This window comes from Hemibagrus wyckioides, linkage group LG29 (assembly GCF_019097595.1).
Source record: "Hemibagrus wyckioides isolate EC202008001 linkage group LG29, SWU_Hwy_1.0, whole genome shotgun sequence".
Lineage (NCBI taxonomy): Eukaryota > Metazoa > Chordata > Actinopteri > Siluriformes > Bagridae > Hemibagrus > Hemibagrus wyckioides.
In genome coordinates this window covers 20,500,198-20,507,697 of record NC_080738.1, presented here as the reverse complement: position 1 = coordinate 20,507,697, position 7,500 = coordinate 20,500,198, and the positions used below count along the sequence as shown (strand labels likewise).

The 7,500-nt window shown below is 42.9% G+C and overlaps 1 pseudogene; it reads left to right on the top strand.

The window, feature by feature from the left end:
* The window catches only part of LOC131349165 (uncharacterized protein K02A2.6-like), a 3,901-nt pseudogene extending 1,004 nt beyond the window's left edge, over positions 1 to 2,897 (top strand).
* Positions 2,898 to 7,500: the final 4,603 nt, after the last annotated feature.

Sequence of the window (7,500 nt, the reverse complement as noted above, 5' to 3'; positions counted from 1 at the left end):
TGGACAACATTACATCCTGAAGGTTTAATTAATGTGCATGTAAAAATGGGCAAGCAGACAGCTATTCTTCCATTATATGTTGTGCAGGGGGACTACCCTCCACTGTTTGGCAGAGTGGTTGGGTCAGATCAAACTGAACTGAAAAAAAAAATAAGAACAGTAAAAGTGAAAACACTAGAAACAGTGTTGCAGAAAATCAAATCGAAAATAACACTGAAATCTGAACACAAACCCAAATTTTGCCAGCCCAGGGTTGTTCCGTATGCACTCCGCCCCAAGGTTGAGGCCGAACTGAACCGTCTCACAGAAATTGGGGTATTGTCCCCTATACAGTACAGCAAATGGGCTACTCCTATAGTCCCAGTTGTAAAGAAAGATGGATCTGTATGCATCTGTGGTGACTTTAAAGTGACCCCGTTCTGCACATTGAACACTATCCTCTTCCACGCATTGAGGATTTGTTTGCGTCACTATCAGGAGGACAATGTTTCAGTAAATTGGATTTGTCACATGTGTACCTACAGATGAGGGTTGAGGAGGAGTCCAAGCAATTTCTTACAATTTCCACCCAGAAAGGGCTATTCCAGTACAACCGCCTTCCATTTTGGATTGCTTCAGCACCAGCCATATTCGAGAGAGCTATGGACCAAGTATTGCTGGGTCTGTCAAACGTCCATTGTTACCTGGATGACATCTTAGTAACTGGACGGACTGAAGCTGAACACCTGGAAAACCTGGACGCAGTTCTTGGACGGCTGAAGCAGTTCGGCCTACATGTTGAAAAAAGTAAGTGTGACTTCTTTAAAGACTCATTGGAGTACCTGGGTCATATAATTGATGCAGAAGGTTTGCACAAGTCACCTGAAAAAGTAAGAGCAATTGTTGAGGCTCCAACACCATCCAGTGTCACACAGCTGAGATCATTTCCTGGCTTGTTAAACTATTATGGGAGGTTTATACCCAGTCTGGCCACCATAGTGAATCCTCTAAACTCCCTGCTGTGTAAAGGGAAACGTTGGCAGTGGTCAGTCAAGTGCGACACTGCATTCAGAAAGGCAAAAGAGCAACTAGTGTCACAAAATGTCTTACGTTATGACCCCCAGAATGTCATCCGCCTTGCATGTAATGCATCACCTTATGGTACTGGGGCTGTTATTTCACACGTTGCCCAATGGTGAAGAAAGGCCGGTAGCATTTGCATCGCGCACACTCAGCAAGGCAGAACAAAATTATGCACAAATTGAGCGCGAGGCTTTAGCAATAGTGTTCGGAGTCCGAAAATTCCATCAGTATCTCTATGGACGAAAGTTCACACTTTTCACAGACCATCGCCCACTCACCACGATCTTTGGTGCACAAAAAGGAGTTCCGTCTATGGTAGCTGCTCGAATGCACAGGTGGGCATTGTTTTTGTCTGCGCATAACTACAATATTGAGTATAAAAAGGCTGAACATCATGCGAATGCCAACGGCCTGTCCCGCTTACCGTTACGAGTGGAGCATAGAGAGAAAAAGGATGCGGTAGATTTATTCTACCTTGGACAGATGGAGAAACTTCCTGTCAGGGCCTCTGATATTCGATGTGAGACGCTGACTGACCCAACCTTGTCAGCAGTCCTTGAAATGGTCACAAAAGGGGGTCAAAATGGAAATCTGCCCAGTAACAATGAACTTACACCTTTCATTGCCAGACACGATGAACTGTCCGTGCAACATGGATGTTTAATGCGTGGTATGAGAGTCATTGTTCCACAAAAGCTGCGCAACAGAGTACTTGAAGAATTGCACAGTGGTCACCGTGGAATTGTCCGAATGAAAGCAATTGCTCGCAGCTACGTGTGGTGGCCAGGTCTCAATGCTGACATTGAGCTGCAGGTAAAAAGGTGTCAGTCATGCCAACAGGTACAAAAAATGCCATGTCACGCACCCCTCCACCCATGGGAGTGGCCAAGAAAGCCATGGGAGCGTATTCACGTAGACTTTGCGGGGCCATGCGAGGGCCATATGTATCTGGTTGTGGTTGATGCACATTCTAAGTGGCCTGAAGTGCAGTTAATGACATCAACAACTGCAGAAAAAACAATTGAAGTCCTGCGGAACCTCTTCAGTCATTATGGAGTGCCTGAGGTCCTCGTGAGTGATAATGGACCACAGTTTGTTGCACAGGAGTTTGCAGCTTTCTTGAAGGGCAACAATGTAAAACACATCCGTTCAGCTCCATATCATCCAGCTACCAATGGGCAGGCTGAAAGGTTTGTTCAGTCTCTGAAACAAGCATTGAAGGCCTCAAGGGCTCATCTACTCTACAGAGATGGCTTGATTCATTCTTGCTAATGTATCGCAACACACCACACCCAACAACAAAGGAATCTCCCTCCATGTTGTTTGTAGGACGCCAGCTACGCACACGTCTGGATGCTCTGAAACCCAGTGTATTAGCTTCTGTGCGATCTTCACAGACTGCCCAGATCCTTCGCCAAGCTGGTCATTCAAGGCCAAGACGGTTTGAAATCGGTGATACAGTGCTGGCTCGAGATTACAGGGGGAGAGAGAGATGGACATCAGGTGTGGTGACTGCTCGAAGTGGGCCAATATCTTACACTGTGGATGTAGGAGCTTCTGAGGAATGGAGACGCCATGCGGATCAACTCTTGTCCATTCCCAGTAAAACAGTTCAAACGCAGGGGGCACAGCCATCTGATACTAGTGAGGTGCCTGCTCCTGTACAAACCTCTGGAAGTGTCATTCCTTCCACACCATCACAGAAGGAGCTACATGTTTCCAGTGACTCACCAGCAGAGAGCCAGTTAGCACAGGGCATATCTGATATTTCATCTGTGCCAGTCAGACGTTATCCACGTAGAGTAATTAAGCCTCCAAACCGTCTGACATTGTAGAAGTAAAAAAAAAAAGAAATGTGAACCTTGCGGAACTGTAATTAGTTGTTAGTGGGCCTGTTCTGTAATGGGGCAGAATAATCCCCGAACCGGCTCGAGGCAAGAGGCAGTCTACCCTCTACCTCTAGAATGTATTCCTGAAAATTGTTACGATTATATTGTTACTTCTGGAGTAAGAGGGGAGGAAATGTTATGTATGGGGTTTTGACATGTTGTTCCCTCAGGTGCAGGTAATAAAATGTTGTATATTGTCAATAAATAAAAAGAGAGTAGAAGTAAGGTATCCATGAGTGTAAGTTGTGTTATTAATTGTCCCTAAATTGTTTTCCCGAAGGTTATGGTATAGACAAACATAACACCTTTCAGCACAACAACAACCCAAAGCATGCAGCCAAGACGAGGATAGAGAAGCTTTAGGACTGATCTGAATGTTCTAGCGTGGCCTGATCAAAGCCCAGACTTGACCTTCATCAAGGATCTGGTGAAAGAGCTGAAGTTCACTGAAACTCCTCATCTAATGTGATTGAACTTGAGAAGATCTCCCATGAAGAGTGTAGGAACCTGCCAAAATCCAGGAGTGTAAAGCTTGTAGAGACCTGGGAAGGCTCGAAGCTGGAATTGCAGGGGAACAATCATTATTAATATGGCTACAGATGTAGCACTGCAGTTAGCCTTCAGTTAGCCAGCAAATAGCCTACAGTTAGCCAGGAATTAGCTTGCAGTTAGCCTACAGTTAGTTTGCTGTTAGTCTACAGTTAGTCTCGAGTTGGCCTACAGTTAGTTTGCTGTTAGCCTACAGTTAGCCTCCAATTGGCCTACAGTTAGTTTGCTGTTAGCCTACAGTTAGCCTCCAATTGGCCTACAGTTAGCTTGCAGTTAGCCTACAGTTAGCTTGCAATTGGCCTACAGTTAGCTTGCAGTTAGCCTACAGTTAGCCTCCAATTGGCCTACAGTTAGCTTGCAGTTAGCCTACAGTTAGCCTCCAATTGGCCTACAGTTAGCTTGCAGTTAGCCTACAGTTAGCCTCCAATTGGCCTACAGTTAGCCTGTAATTGGCTTACAGTTAGCTTGCAGTTAGCCTACAGTTAGCTTGCAGTTAGCCTACAGTTAGCCTGCAATTTTCCTACAGTTAGCCTACATTTAGCCCACAGTTAGCCTATGCTACATGATGCTATCAGATGTCTTCATACCCAGATGGAGTGGAATCTAAAGAGGGTCCAGCTTTGGGTCAGGGTTTATCTAACCAAATGACTGAATTAATAACCTACAGTATCTCAGGTTTAATATTCAGTGTTAGCACTGAGTAACTCACCTAAAGTTTTATGTACAAAATTGATCTCAATAAACCTGTTTAAATTTCATCCCAATCCAATAAACATGTAATAAATAATGCAGGACCAGTGTGCTGTAGACATTTCTTATTAGTGCAGCTGGTGTTTCAGAGTAATTACTCTTTAATATTTCACACTGCACATGCATATGAATGTCATAAAAATACTATTATTTAATCCCATAAAGTCTGTTTTCAACATTAATATCACCTTCAGTATCAGTCTTCCCTTTTTTACTAAAAGAGTCTTTTTCAGTTGAGGTCATCAGGGTGTGTGTCATGGAGCGGTCAGGAACAATGTAACAGAAAATAACAGAATCCATGTGAATGAAGGAAATCCGACAATAATAAGTGATAAGTCTAGTCATCAAACCCGTCGTTAAATCAGTTTCCTTGAGTCCACAGTTAACATGCTGCTTATGTCCATTTAAAATGATCTTTATTGCAAAATATGATGTTCAATATTGACAGTTTCTTTTATAAAGTTCACACTAAATGGTTCATTCAGCTAGTTTTGTTAATGGCAATAATCTGTGTAAATAAATGTTCCTAATAATATGACCAGAGGATATAATATGTGTATAATAATATGACTCTTCACCACCTTCATTATGTTAGAGTAGTGTTTCTGACCTGCAGGTGGCATCACAACACCATTACAAAATCACACCAGAAATAGAGCCAAGACCAGTGGCGTCTGGTGGTAAAAAATGGGGGGGGGGGGGGGGGGGGCAAACAAACTTCAGATGAGAGTGTGAGTACTGTAGGAGTGTATCAGGTACTGATCAGGTGATTCTGGATCATTACTGCTGAGAGAAAATACTCAAGATGTTTCTGTTAAAACATGTAATACATCTACTATCAATCAGTGACTTTCAGTTCAATGTGGGCTTATTATCAGTAATGAAGGTAATCATTAAAACACACACACACACACACATGCACACAAACACATGCACACACACACACACACACACACACTGGAAAGTTGTCTAATCACAGGCCAGTGGCACTATTTGAAAGTAAATTTTGCTCTCCTGGCTTGTACATTTCTCAATGATCTTCTGGTTAAAGGTCAGTCATTTCAGTGACCAGTCTCTTTTCCAGTGACAGCATGGCCAATGCATTCAGCCTCTCCTGGGTCATGCTATCTCTCAGAAACTTCTTCATTCTCTTGTGAAAGAGTATTTTTGTAAAGATTGAACAGATTTTGTTTTACCTCAAGATATTTCTCTTGCTTCCACATTAATCAGTACTTGTTCTAACTGACCATCTGCTCTAACCAGGAAAAAATGCAATGGATGGGTTGAAAAAATTTGGCTTTTTTGGGGCAACTGGTGGGTTTTTATTTTCGATTATAAACATGATATTTTATTAATGTTTCTGTCAAACTAACTCTACAATAAAGTACAAATTGTAATGTTGAGGTTTTAATAATATTCTTCAGTTTAGCCAATAAAGTTGAGGAGAGTCCTGTCCAGTCAGACTTCAGTCCTGATTAGTGGGATATTGTAATTGTTGCACTTGTTAAACCAAACTCAAAGTTAAGCTCAAAGTTGTTAGCAAAGCTGTGCTTTTACCATCATCATGCCAAAGTGGGGTAAATATAAAAAGTCTTACAGAAAAGAATGGGACAGCGACCCGTCTCTAAAAACATGGAGTTCACCTGAGGCTAGGCAACGAGTCAACGAGTGTAAATCCTGTCCATCAGAAATCAAAGCACAGATAAACTATTTAAGGGAACATGCTAACACAAAAAAACACAAATCACGCTGTGCTCCAAGTGTTAAAGCTTTTACTGTCAGCAGGAGCAGGTCAGTGTCTGATCAAGGATGACCGAAAGCACCATGAAATTAGAATCGATGCCTACATCTCTTGTCACACTTCAATAAATGGTGGACGATTTGTCAGACATTTTGAAAGATGGGAACGTTCCAAATGCACCGGACAAAGTGCACAACCGTTATCGAATCTGTCCTCTCACCACACTTCAGAGAACTTGAGGAGGACATTGGCGAGTCTCCATATTCCCTGTATCTTGATGAAAGCAGTGACATATCCGTGAACAAACTTCTCTGTATTTGTGTGAAATACCAGTCAAAAAAACACAAGTTTGTAAGTACATATCTTGTACTCGTGGACCTGACAGATGCTGAAGTCATATCAGACACTGTTGTTGTCTTTATATCCCAGAACGCTCTGCAGATCAAAAACATGATGGGCATTGGTTGTTAAACCCCATTCTGTATTCACCCTACTTAAACAGATGCAGCCACACCTACAGCTTATTCATTGTGTTTGCCATTCACTTGTTGCAAATAAAGCACTGCAGCTTCTTCTGAGCAACACAGAATACATGATTAGAGAAACCTACAACTAGTTTTCTCATTCAGCAAAGCGGCAGAATGACTACAGGAATATATACGAGACTGTTAATAACGGGGCCTGCCGATGTCCAAGCTGTACCTGTTGGCTTGTGATGGCTGACTTCACTGACTGTATTGTGGATCAAAAAGATGCCCTCACACTGCACTGTAACATGGCTTCAAACCAAACTCAAACCAAGCGTATGAGTAATGACAAGCAGCGCAGGGAACTTGACCTCACAGATACTCCTCTCCCCTCTGGATGTGGACCTGGGTACCACATTTATGGACCAACTGGAGGAAAGCAGGTTAGCCCTCGACATAAAAGAGAGATTTTCTTTGCGTTGTGTGGATTTTCTGAAGGAACAGCAGTACCAATTGCGCTGACCTGCTTCACTGGAAATGTTGTGCAAACTGGAGCTCCTGTGCCCAAAATCCCTTATGTCCACTTTAAATAGCCCTGAAGTAAAGAACCCTGCCAGCTGATCTTTTCTCATGCCCGACTGATGCATTAGAATCACAGTGGAGGAATGTGGCATCAGCAGGCTTCTCTGATGATCAGGACATTGACCAGTTTTGGCTGGAAGTCGAAGCGTTTAAAGATGCAGGACACAAGTGTTTCCAGGAATTAGCACAAGGTGCCATAAGACTTCTTGTTCCCAATGCCCATGTCGATCCAGCAGTTTCCCTGGTCTCACATTTGAAAGATGATACTAGAAATCACATGGGACTACCGCTACTCTCCAGCATCATGGACGTGTGTACTGACCTGGCCAGAAATAGCTGGACCTCTGCAACTTTCAAACCTCGGCAGTTTCTGGAGCGATTTGACTCAACAATGTATTAATCACTGTGCTTGTGACTGTAAAAAGTTTGTTCTGTAACATTTTAAGAGACGTTCTCATCA